The following is a 12,952-nucleotide window of genomic DNA, read 5'->3' as shown; positions in this document are numbered from 1 at the left end:
GGTTATCTCAGGGCACTTTTCATGTAGAGCAGGTCTAGACCATACTTTTTATAGTTATATTTACAGAGACCCAACTTCCCACATGAGCAAGCACTTGGCGACAGCGGCAGGGAAAAACTCCCTTTTAACAGGTAGAACCCTTGAACAGAACCCAGCTCATGGAGGGCAGCCATCTACCCTGACTGGCTGGGTTGAGAGAGAGAGAGAGAGAGAGAGGGAGAAAAGGGGAGGGGGGCATAGCACGGTAGATGTATATCATAAAGATGTGTAACAATAATGAGACTAATAATAAAACTAATAATTATGATAATAGGGTGAATAATAGTACTAATAAAACAAAATAATAATTGTAGATATTATAATTAATAATAATAGATGATAATCATAATATTTGAAGCAGCGGGTTTTGAGTAGGATCATGGGGCAGTAGGTGTTTTGCAGTCACAGATCCAGACTCTCTAGCACCAGGGGCAGAAATACGTGCAGAAAGTGACAGGAATAAAAGAGGAGAGAGACGAGAAAGCACAAAACTACAGGAGAGAGAAGAAGTCAAGTTAGTAATGACCATTGATGCCATATGAATGCATGCAGATGGAGAGGAAGAAGAGGAGAGAGGAGCTTGGTGCATAATGGGAAGTCACCCGACAGTCTAGGCCTATAGCAGCATAGACAAGCCTGAGCCAGCCCTAACTGTAAACTTTATCAAAAAGGAAGGCCTACTCTTAAACGTGGAGAGGGTGTCTGCCTCCCGGACCAAAACTGGGAGATGATTCCACAGTACAGGAGCCTGATAACTTAAGGCTCTGCCTCCTATTCTACCTTTGGAGACTTTAGGAACCACAAGGCAAGCTTGGATTCTGGGAACGCAGTGTTCTATTGGGGTAATTGGGTACTATGAGCTCTTTCAGATACGATGGTGTCTGACCATTAAGGGCTTTTCTAGGTGAGGGGGAGGATTTTAAATTCTATTCTGAATTCCATTCTGAAGAATGAAATAACAAAAGGTGCAACTCCGTCTGAGAAAGGGTGGGTTGGCCTTGCCGAATATTGAATACTACCAATTGGCTTGCTTCTTTGGTATCTCTGGGAATGGTTTAGGAATGACCCGAAGACCACACAACTTGGCTTGGATTGCAGCTCCTCTGGATCCAGTACCTCTTCATAATATTATATATGTCTCTAAAAAGTGGGTTTCAGAGAAAGCAAAGGGCAATTTTGTCCTCCAGAACACATTAAAGGTATTGGGAATTATTAGAAAGATAGGGATTCAGAAGGATTCTCTCTTTCTCCTACCTCCTATTAATTTAAATCCAGATATCTCCCCTGGTATTGAGGATCGTGCATTTCCTTTGTGGTCTGGGAAGGGTGTCTGTACTATAGAAGACTTAGTGGCTAATGGTACTGTTAACTCTTTTAATCAGCTCAAGGACCAGTATGACCATCCCACAAGACCTTCCCACAGGATTTTTAGGTACCTGCTGATCCATAGCTTTGTATTCTCAAAAGTAAGGTTACACTCTAGTGGGTTCTTTCACTCTTACGGAGAAGAGGTCTTGCAAGATCCTGAGCCCCGAAAATTAACTACCAGGTTTTACAATGCTCTGTTCCCCCTACCAGAGGGTATCGGTTATCTTAAATTGCTTTAGGAGGCTGACTTGGGCGTAATCATCTCAGATGTTTGGTTAAACTCATCTGGTTGTTTGTCAACCAACAAAGTCAAGGAGTTGCAATTCAAAATTATTCATAGACTGAAGATTACACCAGTACTACAGTGCTTTCTGGGGAAGGGTTTTTAAAGAAATTTCTGAAATATTTGGTAAAAATCTAAATCCTGTACTCTTGAATTACATTCTGCACTAAACCTTAATCCCCATATGTTAAAACCGCGTTATGTTCTTTTATTTGGTGCCATCTTACTTCAGTGGATCTCTGACAAACCTCCCAAGCCCTCACAGTGGCTATAAGGTATAATAGAACTCATCCCTCTGGAAGCCTTGACCTACTGGATCAAGGCTTCCAGTTCAGTGTCTCGTGTAGAATAGCGTGCTCCTATGTTTCCTTATTTCACCTCTGTCGTCTTTAAAACTAGAAGCGATAAAGATATCAACAACAAAAAAGAATAAGCGCTCCTTTATTATACTTGGCTGAACAACAAGAAAAGGTTTTAAAATATATACTGTAAATATATTATTAAAATTGTGTGTGTAACCGCTTAAGGTGAATGGTAAATGGTAAATGGACTGCACTTATATAGCACTTTTCTAGTAACGACCACTCAAAGCGCTTTACACTACTGCCACATTCACCAATTAAACCAGGTTCAGAACCACCGACCTTCCGGTTAGTGGACGACCTGCTGTAGCTCCTGAGGCACAGTAGGTCCTGTTTGAATAGAACAGGATCTAGGATAAAAACGGGGTAAATCAGTACATACACAGTGCACAAAACAAGCAACCAGTCTACTTTTCTAGTTCATTTTCTAGTTCTAGTTCACTTTTCCAGTTAGTCTTAACACAGCTGAGCCCTTTGGCCCTGGCCCTGACTATCTTTGCCATGTGTCTTTGTAAAGCACTTTGTGACTTTGTTTTGAAGAGTGCTATATAAAGTTTATCATTATTATTATAAGGGAAAGCAAAAAAAACAAAAGCTCCTGGCTGCTGTGTTTGACACATACAATGCAACTGAGAAGAGTGAAGATTAGTTATTGTTAACATTATATCCATGGAGTCTAATGTTAGCTAGCGTAGTTGTATACGCTTGCTAACAGCTAGTTTCATTTGTATAACGTTACTGACGTTAGGGCTCCGGGACTACTCATTTAACATTACTAACATTACCATTTTGCTAATAATAAAGTTGAGCTCCTCAGCTAAAACACCAATTTAACGTTAACATTAGCCCCTGATGGTACCATTTTCATAATGCTAAGATAGTATTAGCAAGGCTAATACTGTCATACCACTCATAATTAAACAATTTGCTTTTGGATTTGTTTTAGAACATGAGATTAATTCATGAGACAATGGTTTAGACATTTTGCTAAAATGGAGCTATGTTACTTATATTGTAGTTAAACAGAACGCTTGATACAGTAGCCTAATTTTGTCGCTTGAGATGGGAGCAAATGCCAAGTTTACTGAAAACGACACAAGCTGAATTGAATCAGCTTGTCTCAGTTTTTTTCTTTTAGTTGTAGTGATTGTGAAATCAATTTCTGAACACCATATCTAAGCCCTGTCTTTTAATTAACCAAATAGCAGTTCCAACCATAATAAGCATATTAATTTTTAAAATCCAACAGTGGTTAGAATTCAGTGAAGAAAATATACAATATGTGATGCTTTTATAATCATGATGTAGTGCCTATTTTTGATAGAGTTGTTCTCATTTTACATGCAGTATGAGATTTTGAGGCCAAAATTAGAGGAAATTTCCCTCTTTTTTGTTGAAAATTGAGCTAGACCAGTCATGAAAGACCAGAAGTAAAAATGTGTGAAACTGAATGAACATTACTTGCTGAATTGTGATGTTGTGAAGAGTAACACAAGGAAAACATAATGGAAAAGAAACAGCATAATGAAAACACAGAAGAAATGAAGCCATGCAGCCTAAACATAAGCATATAAATAAAAATATAATCAACACAGAACATGTGGATGGCAGGGAGGGCTATGTTATCTGAGCTGTCCTGTTTCTGTGTGCTGACTCCTTTTTCCTGCTGTGTCATCATGAGCAGAAAGATTATTGAGGACCATCATCCAGGCCAGGTCAGTCCAGGTAGGGCTAAATTGAGTCCATTCACATCTTGTTCTCACAGCAGATTAAAGGCCTGTGGATTAGGATTAGTCAGATCTAAGAATACCTGTACACACCCCCTTAGTAATGGTGGGACAAAGAGAGGTCAGGAAGTCAAGAGTGTGTTGGAAATAAAGCAGAGTCAGAGGACAGGCAGGTCACACTCTCAGCAGAAGCTGAACTGGTAGGAATTTAGTGATGAAACATCAGCAATAAAAATGAAGCAGTTTTCATATGTCATAGTGTTTTAACTTTTATCTCTTCTCATTCAAAATATGACTGAGCTGTATTGCACTTACGGTTTAATAATACAGCACTTTTTAAAAATAATTGAATTAATATTCAACATATGGGGAAATAGTCATATTTGGTCAACAAAACAAACAAAACTCAGATCCAAAGATTGACATCAGTCACACTGATTCAGGTTAAAAAACAATCGTTCCACCCTCATTTTTTGCCCTATAGTGGTAAGGCTCTAATAATGTTAAAACTGACTCTTTATTTTTCATACAGCCAACAATTTTATTTTTGTTGGCTCTGTTCTTCATACCTGGATAAGTGAGTTAACTTGATTTTATTGTGTATGATTTGACACAAGCCTGGAGTTTTATGTTCTTCAAAAGTTTATCTAGAACTGTTTTCATAGCAACAAGTCCTTCAAAGAAATGTTAGACTGGTCTGTAGTGTAAGGCCATGTTTTAATTTGGTCTTCGTCTAATGCAAGTAAGACACACCAAAGAACAAAAAAAAGGAAACCATGGTGATAATTTGCGGTATGTTACGACCGTTTCACAGGCCGCAACAGAGGAGGGCAATGGACACGGAACTTAGCAGCAATAAACTGAGATTTATGAAAGTAAAGAACAATAATAATCGCAATGAGGTGTGATAGTCTGGATCAGTGGTGTATGAAAGTGCAAAAGGGAAGTGGCTAATGCGAGGTGTGTGTTGTCAATGTAAAACAAAATAAGGTAACACAAAAGAAAGGAGCACGCAGAGCTTGGTGGAGGGGGAAGGGACTGTGCCTGGTGTCTGGGCAGGCGGGCTTAAGTAATTTGAACCACTGGCCAACTGGTTTTTCAGTTAATGTGATGACACCTCAGCTCCACCCAGCAAAGGACCTGCAAGAGACACAAAATATACACACAATACACAGGACCAAGGGGGCTGTCAACTCCCACCCCTGGCCCCCCATTAAATCAGGGTCCCAAAGGGAACCCTGCCACCCAAAAATCTAATCAATTCTCTCTACATGTATCTAAGCTGTATATATCTATATCTCTACTGATATTTATATAAACATAAACAAAACAACTACATATCAAAGTATATATTACAAAAAATAACGCATCACTGCTTACACCTCCCACAGACCACTCCATCCCCAGCAACTGGATCCTTGATGCTGATTTAAGAGGAAAGAGGAAGACCCAGGAAGATGGGACACAATAGAGAACAAATGTACATAATAGAACAAAATACATAATGAATACATAAAGACATTACTAGCTAGGAGCCTAAGACAATGCATTCACCACAACATTGTCCCACCCCTTGATGTGATGAATGTCCAGGCTGTAGGACTGGAGAAACAGAGCCCAGCAAACCAGCCTCTGATTAGGACACTGCAAGGAACTGAGAAAGGTTAAAGGATTGTGATCCATAAAGGCCACCACAGGCAAAGAGCTAACATTCACACTGACGTGCTGCAAAGCCAAAATCAAAGCTAGTGTTTCCTTTTCAGTTACTGAGTAATGCAGTGGATGTTTTTTGAATTTCCTTGAAAAGAAACAAACTTGGTTTATTCAATCCCAAATTGCCAGATTGCAACAACACTGCCCCTGCACCAACAAAACTAGCATCTACCTCAAGTTTAAAAGCTCTCTATCCCACTGTGGAGCAGCTAGAACAGGGGCATTACATATAAGGGCCATCAAACCCTCAAAAAAAATTCTGGCACACTGATGACCAAACATATTTGATCTTAGCTTTCAACAGGTTTGTGAGGGGCACAACAACATTAGAAAAATTCCTACAAAAACACTGGTAATAACCAACTAGGCCCAATAAATGCATGAGTGCCTTTTTAGTTGGGGGTGGGGCATAATTATCAATAGCTTGCACCTTTGCACGTACCAGACAAACTCTACCTTGTCCCACCACAAAATCCAAATAAGTAACTGTGGCGTTCACAAACTTGCACTTGGCTAGCTTAACAGTGTGTGAGCCAAGCGGTCAAACAACTTATCAGTGCTGTCAGAATGGCCATCCCAATCCTCCCAGTAGATGACTACATCATCCAGATTCACTGAGCAACCCTCCAGATCTCCACCAACCATGTTCATCAGACACTGGTGAATTCTGCAAACCAAAGGTTATCATTATAAATGAAAATAACCCAGTGGGCTTAACAAATGCAGCAATCTCTCACGCCCTCTCTGACAAGGGGACCTGACAGTATCCATTCAGTAGGTCAAACTTGCTCACATACTTAGCTGACCCCACCTTGTAAATGCAGAATTTCTTTTCTGCTTCCATCCGGCGAAGGAGAAAAGAATTTGGCTTTGTCATATTATTCACCTTACGGAAGTCTGAGCAAAATCTGGGAGTGTTATTGGAATTTGATGTAAGCAGGCAAAGCGACACCCAATTAAAAGAAGATGGCTCTGCAAAACCATTATCGGGCATTTATTGTCTGGGCCTGCCACAGCATGAGGGGACACAGACACTGACAAGCAAGCTTGGTGGGCACCGGATACCTATGTTTACTGATCAACTTTCTGGGAATAGTATTGTTTCAACAAGATAAAGCTGAGTAGACTATGGGAGTAGCTATCACATACTACTGTATTCTGATTCAGTTCTAATCTAAATCTTTCGATCACTGTCTTAATTCGCAATGGGCTCCGGGACCAAATTCCTAAGTTGCTCCAAAATCATCAGATCATGTAGAGCATTATAAAAATTAACCTCAGCCGCAATACACCAACGATCAAACTGAGTAGACCAATCACGAGCAAACTCCAAATGTGACTTGTTGCCTCTTTTCCAACCCCTAAACAGCTGGTGATAAGCTTCAGGCACAAGCTTATATGCCTTGAGAACAGCAGGTTTCACCACAGCATATTTCAAACCATCACTGGTTGTCAAAGAAGAATAAGCTTTCTGAGCTCTGCCAGTTAACACACTGCAACATTAACGTGCAGAGCCCTGTCTTGAACCCAATCTTGAGCGCTCTGGACCAGGTTTCTGCTAGGGATATCTCTGTACGTTGCTCCATTTATCAGTCTCCCTGTCCCTGCCGCTGAAAAACACCTCCACAGCATGATGCTGCCACTACCATGCTTCACTGTTGGATGGCAGGTGATGAGTGGTGCCTGGTTTCCTCCAGACATGATGCTTAGAATTGAGGCCAAACAGATCAATCTTTGTTTCATCGGACCAAAGAATCTTGTTTCTCACAGTCTAAGCATCCTTTAGACGCTTTTTTCCAAACTTTTATGTGTCTTTCACTGTGTAGAGGCTTCTGTCCTGCCACTCTGCCATAAAGCCCAGATCGGTGGGCTGTTGCAAGGATGGTTGTCCTTCTGTAAGTTTCTCCCATCTCCACACAGAATCTAGAGCTCAGCCAGAGCAACCATTTCTTGGTCACCTCTCTTACCAAGGCCCTTCTCTGGAACTTCTTCTATTGAAGAATTATAGAGGCTACAGTGCTCTTGGGAACCTTTAATGAAGCAGGAATTTTTTTTATAGCCTTCCCCAGATCTGTGCCTCAACACAATCCTGTCTCTGAGCTCTCCAGGCAGTTCTTTCAACCTCATGGCTTGGTCTTTGCTCTGACATGCATTGTCAGCTGTGAGACCTTATAGTCAGGTGTGTTCTTTTCAAAATCATGTCCAATCAATTAAATTCACCACAGATGGAGTCAAATCAGGGTGTACAAAAATCTCAGAGATGATCAAGAGAAATGAGAGGCATCTGAGCTAAATTTCACTTGTCACAGCAAATGGTTTCAATACTATTGCCAATGTAATATTTCAGTTTTTCCTTTTTAATAAATTGGCAAAAAAAATTTTTTTCACTTTGTCATTATGGGGTATTGATTGTTGATTGATGAGGGAAAAAATTAATTTAAACAATTTTAGCATAACGCTGCAACATAACAAAATGTGAAAAAAAGTAAAGGGGCCCGAATACGTTCTGAATGCACTGTAAATGCTTTTACAACTTCATCCATACTTTACAAAATTCTCACAACCACACAGGAGAACAAGAGAATGCACTTTCTTTCTTCTTCAACCCCTGGTCTGGGGGCTGATATAACTCTTCGAGCAACAGGAACATTTTCACAGCAGATTTCTGGGAGTGTTTCATAATATTATTGATGAATAACAGAGAGCCGAAAGCTGGAAGTGTAATGAGTGGATATAAAGCAGTCAAAGATTTTAACACGATTTACTAAATGGATTTACACTCTGATCAAAATTTATATAACAAACATGACAAATGTAAACATATGAAACAAAAAAGAAGCCCTTTTATATCTTTCGTAGCAATGGCGCCGCCATCTTGCAGCACAATAACCTGTGATGTCACAGGGTTGGCTGATTTCCACAGATACAATGGTAGAGACACTGAAAGAAAGAGACAGTGAGAGATGGACACTGAGGAGCAACAGGACATCAGACGACAAAAGGGAGGCCACTATTGTATTGCTCCTGGATGTAAAAATTAGTTTTGCTCCACCTGTTTTCAGTTTCACTGCCTATAACGTGTGTTCCAATGACCGCCCAACATACTCTGACAAGAGTGGTCCACCGCAGGGAAAGGGCACTGAAACGCACCAGTCGGGCAAGGAAGAGACTGGTAAGGCATCTAGCAACCTTCAGAGGTCAGCAGGTACTAAGACAGCAAATATGCCCATACCAAAAAATCAGTATTCATCAACATCTGTCACAGAAATGTAGCTGTTTGATATGAACATCATCAAAGACTGCAATAAAGTTCTACATGAGTGTCTCTCTGAGTATCCTTCTCTCATTGAGCATATCTTTGACTCCAAACAGCAGTACTCATGAACACCTCTTGTGCCCCTCCCACCCTGACACAGTCAGACACACTGGTTCAAATCCTGCCCAGTTTTTTTTTTTTGAGATAGAAGCAGTGGGTTATGAGAGAAAACCGTGAGTGGCTGAGGTTTTACTGAAACCCGAAGTTGCAATTAAGTTTTTTAAAAATGTTGGAAGATTATTGCAGCTATAATAAAACACTAGAACTAAAATATCAACAGGCTAACCCAAAGCCCACTACATTAATGGCCTCTAATATACGCTGCATACATACTGGTTTTTCTAGATAGTCGTGCCTTATGGCCACTTTGCGAATAGAGTCTTATATACAGTATAGTGCTAAATGAGTGTAACACTACATGATTATTTTCAGAATATCTGTCAACGCAAGATGTTTAAATGTTAAAAAAAAACAATATAGTTAAATGATCAATTTTTGAAATATATCAAGAAAACCTTTGTATGTATTCATGTCCCAGGCTGTGTTCACCACCGGCACTTCCACTGCATGCTATGTAGGTCCCCTGTTTGATAGGTTGACATTGGCGAGGTTTCAAGTCCCGTCTTTACAATTTTTAAGAGAAATTTACAAAATTAATTTTGCACTTATATTATGATAAAAGACCTTAAATTTAAAAAATAGTATTTCTTTGTTTTTTCAAAATGACTAGAAGTAGTGACCTACTTTTGTCTGGCGTAGTCTTACAGGCCACTGTTGGTAAGGTAGAAATGTATGTGTGTGTTTGTGTTTTTCTGCGTGTGTCCACCACATGCTGCTCTGGAACAAGGCAGTACAGCAGAAGAGGTGGGTCAATCTGGTCTGAGAGATACAGCAGCTCACTGCAGCTGCTGACACATGTGGGTGACCCATGTGTTAAGTTCCTGTGCCAATACTAATATTTTTTGATTCATTTGGTATTTCTCATCAATATATATCTTTAAATTGGACTACTTCATGCAAAAAAAAAGTGAAGCAAAGTTCTTCGTGCTTGGGGGTTTCCCAAATGTCTTCTTGTTAAACAAAATATGAAAGGTTTTATTTTACTGTCTGACCCCTCCTTAAATCAGCAGGCAAAACTTTACTATCTTTAAGGAATAGTTCCACATTTTGGTAAAACATACTTATTTGCTTTCTTTCTGAGAGTGAGATGAGAAGATTGATATCAACCTCATGTTTGTGTGTTAAAGGATAGGCTTATATTTTTTCAAGTTCGGTTGATGTTATCATTCCTCCTGTCTATACTGACAATTAAGAGATCCCTTCCAAACATATTTTAAAGTGATGGGCAACAACATCCACAGTCCGTATTCCATGAAACAATATTTTTCAAAATGTATCTGATGTTAATATGAGGTGTCAGCAGTCTGTGTTAATCAAATCATGTGATTTTTTTTTTATTCACACAAAGAGGGAATTTGGTACTAAAAAGGCAGTAACATTGGAATATATCCAGTTGATTTGTCTAACTCAGACTGCTGAAGCCTCATATTAATTTTAGATAAACTTTGGAATGCATTTTTGCACAGAAAGAGGACCATAGATTTTGAAATGAAACGTCCGTATCAAGAAAACAATCGTCATGCTTATTTATATTCTCTGTCTCTGTCTCCCTCCCTCTCCCTCTCTCTCTCTCTCTCTATCTCTCTCAATTCAGTTCAATTAAATTCAGTATGTTTTATTGGCATGAATGTCAGGTGAAATATATTACCAAAACCTCAAGAATAATACAATTCAATAATGAGATGAGAAAAAACAATACAACTCTTTAAGTAAAACAAAAATACATAAACAGATAAAAAGAATAAGAAAATGAAAAAAAAATGGTAAAGGCGATCACGGTTTCAGCTAAACCAATCAAATTTTGACAAAGCCTCTCTGAGCCAATCATCTCACTGCTGTCAAACTTTAAGAATGTTTCTTTCTCTGCTGCTGTCAGCTGTTGTTTCACTATCAGATAAAAGCTTATCAGAAGTCCCACACCATGTCACATCCATCCAGATATTCAGCCGTTGCTCTTCACCACCACCGCCGCCATTTATACTCCATCGAGGTGATGTTCCTGCACAGCTCATGACATGACTACTCCACGAAAAAGATGATGTCACGATGGGGTCTAATCACTAAAGACTCCTCACATATTTCTTCAACATTCTCTATTGTGCACACTAAGTTCACTAAATTAATTTAATTACTCTCTCTCTTTTCTCCTGATTAAATACCAAACAAAAGCTATTCAATTGAACATGAACTTGACTATTATTTTAAGACAGATTTGAAAAATTGTACACCTATCACCTAGCAAGTACAGAGCTGGAGTAAGGATTTGGCTAGCCTAGCTTAGCATAAAGACTAGATGCAGGGGGAAACAGCTACCCTGGTTTTGTCCAGAGTTCAAAAATACACCTACCAACACCACCACAGAACAGATGGACTGTTGGAGACAAACAATTCCAGCTGTGTTTGGTCTAGATCTGTTCTGATATGTTGTTAAAAGGTTTGTTAAAGGTAGAACTAGGTACAGCCAAAGTTTGGGATTGACAACTGTATTTACTGAGGAGAGTGTCTCCATTGTTGTTTAGTTTTCATAGACAAAAACTATCAATAACGAAAGACTAAAAAAAATTAAAATTTCTCGAAATGCCAGATTAAATCATTTCTTTTTAAAAAATAAATGAGGCAGTGCAAATTTCAGCTTTTCAGGAGGATAAAATAGTAGACGAAAAACAGTTTCGAATAGCAACTATTCAAAACCTGTTCCCAATTACCCTTGCCTTCCTTGTGTATTTAGTCTCTGTGTTCCCTTCACTCTTCGTTGGTTCTTCTGCTTTCAATTCAATTCATTTCAGTTTTATTTACACCGCACCAAATTATAACAGAGGCTATCTCAGGGCACTTTTCATATAGAGCAGGTCTTGACCATACTCTTTATAGTTATATTTACAGAGACCCAACATTCCCCCATGTGCAAGCACTTGGTGACAGTGACAAGGAAAAACTCCCTTTTAACAGACCTCGAACAGAACCTGGCTCATGGTGAGTGGCCGTCTGCCTCGACCGGCTGGGTTGAGAGAGAAGGGGGGGGGGGGGTTATTATAATAATGGGGTGAATAAGAATACTAATAAAATTAATGATAATCATAATGCTTGAAGCAGTGGGTGTTGAGCAGGATCATGGGGACAGCAGACCGTTTGCAGTCACAGATCCAGAATCTGCAGCACCAGGGGCAGAAATACCTGCAGAAAGTGATAGGAAGAGAGAGGAGAGAGACAGGAAAGCACAAAACTACGGGAGAGAGAAGAAGTCAAGTTAGTAATGAGCATTGACGGGATTTGAATGGGTACAGATGGAGAGGAAGAGGAGGAGAGAGGAGCTTGATGCATCATGGAAAATCCATCGGCAGTCTAGGCATATAGCAGCATAACTAGGGGGTTGGTTCAAGCGAAGCCTGAGCCAGCCCTAACTGTAAGCTTTATCAAAGAGGAAGGTTTTAAGCCTACTCTTAAATGTAGAGAGGGTTTCTGGCTCCCAGACCCAAACTGGAATATGGTTCCATAATAGACGTGCCTGATAACTGAAGGCTCTGCCTCTCATTCTACTTTTGGAGACTCTAGGAACCACAAGCAAGCCTGTGTTCTGGGAGCGCAGTGTTCTAGTGGGGTAATAAGGTACTATGAGCTCTTTAAGATATGAAGTCTAAAATTCTTTGTTCCTGGTTTTGTTCCTTAGTGTGACTTGAGTGTGTTTTTCCCCGTTGCCTGCTTACCTAGATACCTGCTTGCTACGTTCATCACGCATCTGACTTATTAAAGTACCTCAATTGCACCTACTTGCCTTTTTGGGTTGAAGTAAAGATAACCAATTGGGACTAAGTTCTTGAAGCCATCCTACTTCCATCTCAGGTGGCTGTTTGTGAGTGTCGAGCACGTTAAGGTTGCAGATATTGTGTCAAAAGGGAACTCTTGCCTATTCAGCAGTTAAGTCTACTGTTATATCATCTGAGTCACATTCACTTCAGATGTATCTGTTGTGGCTCAAACATCTTTTGACCCACACTTGGCTATTAAAGACATACAATCAATGGCA

Source organism: Xiphias gladius, chromosome 18, assembly GCF_016859285.1.
Source record: "Xiphias gladius isolate SHS-SW01 ecotype Sanya breed wild chromosome 18, ASM1685928v1, whole genome shotgun sequence".
Classification (NCBI taxonomy): domain Eukaryota; kingdom Metazoa; phylum Chordata; class Actinopteri; order Istiophoriformes; family Xiphiidae; genus Xiphias; species Xiphias gladius.
The sequence above is the reverse complement of the archived record's forward strand: the minus strand, read 5'-3'. Positions refer to the sequence as shown.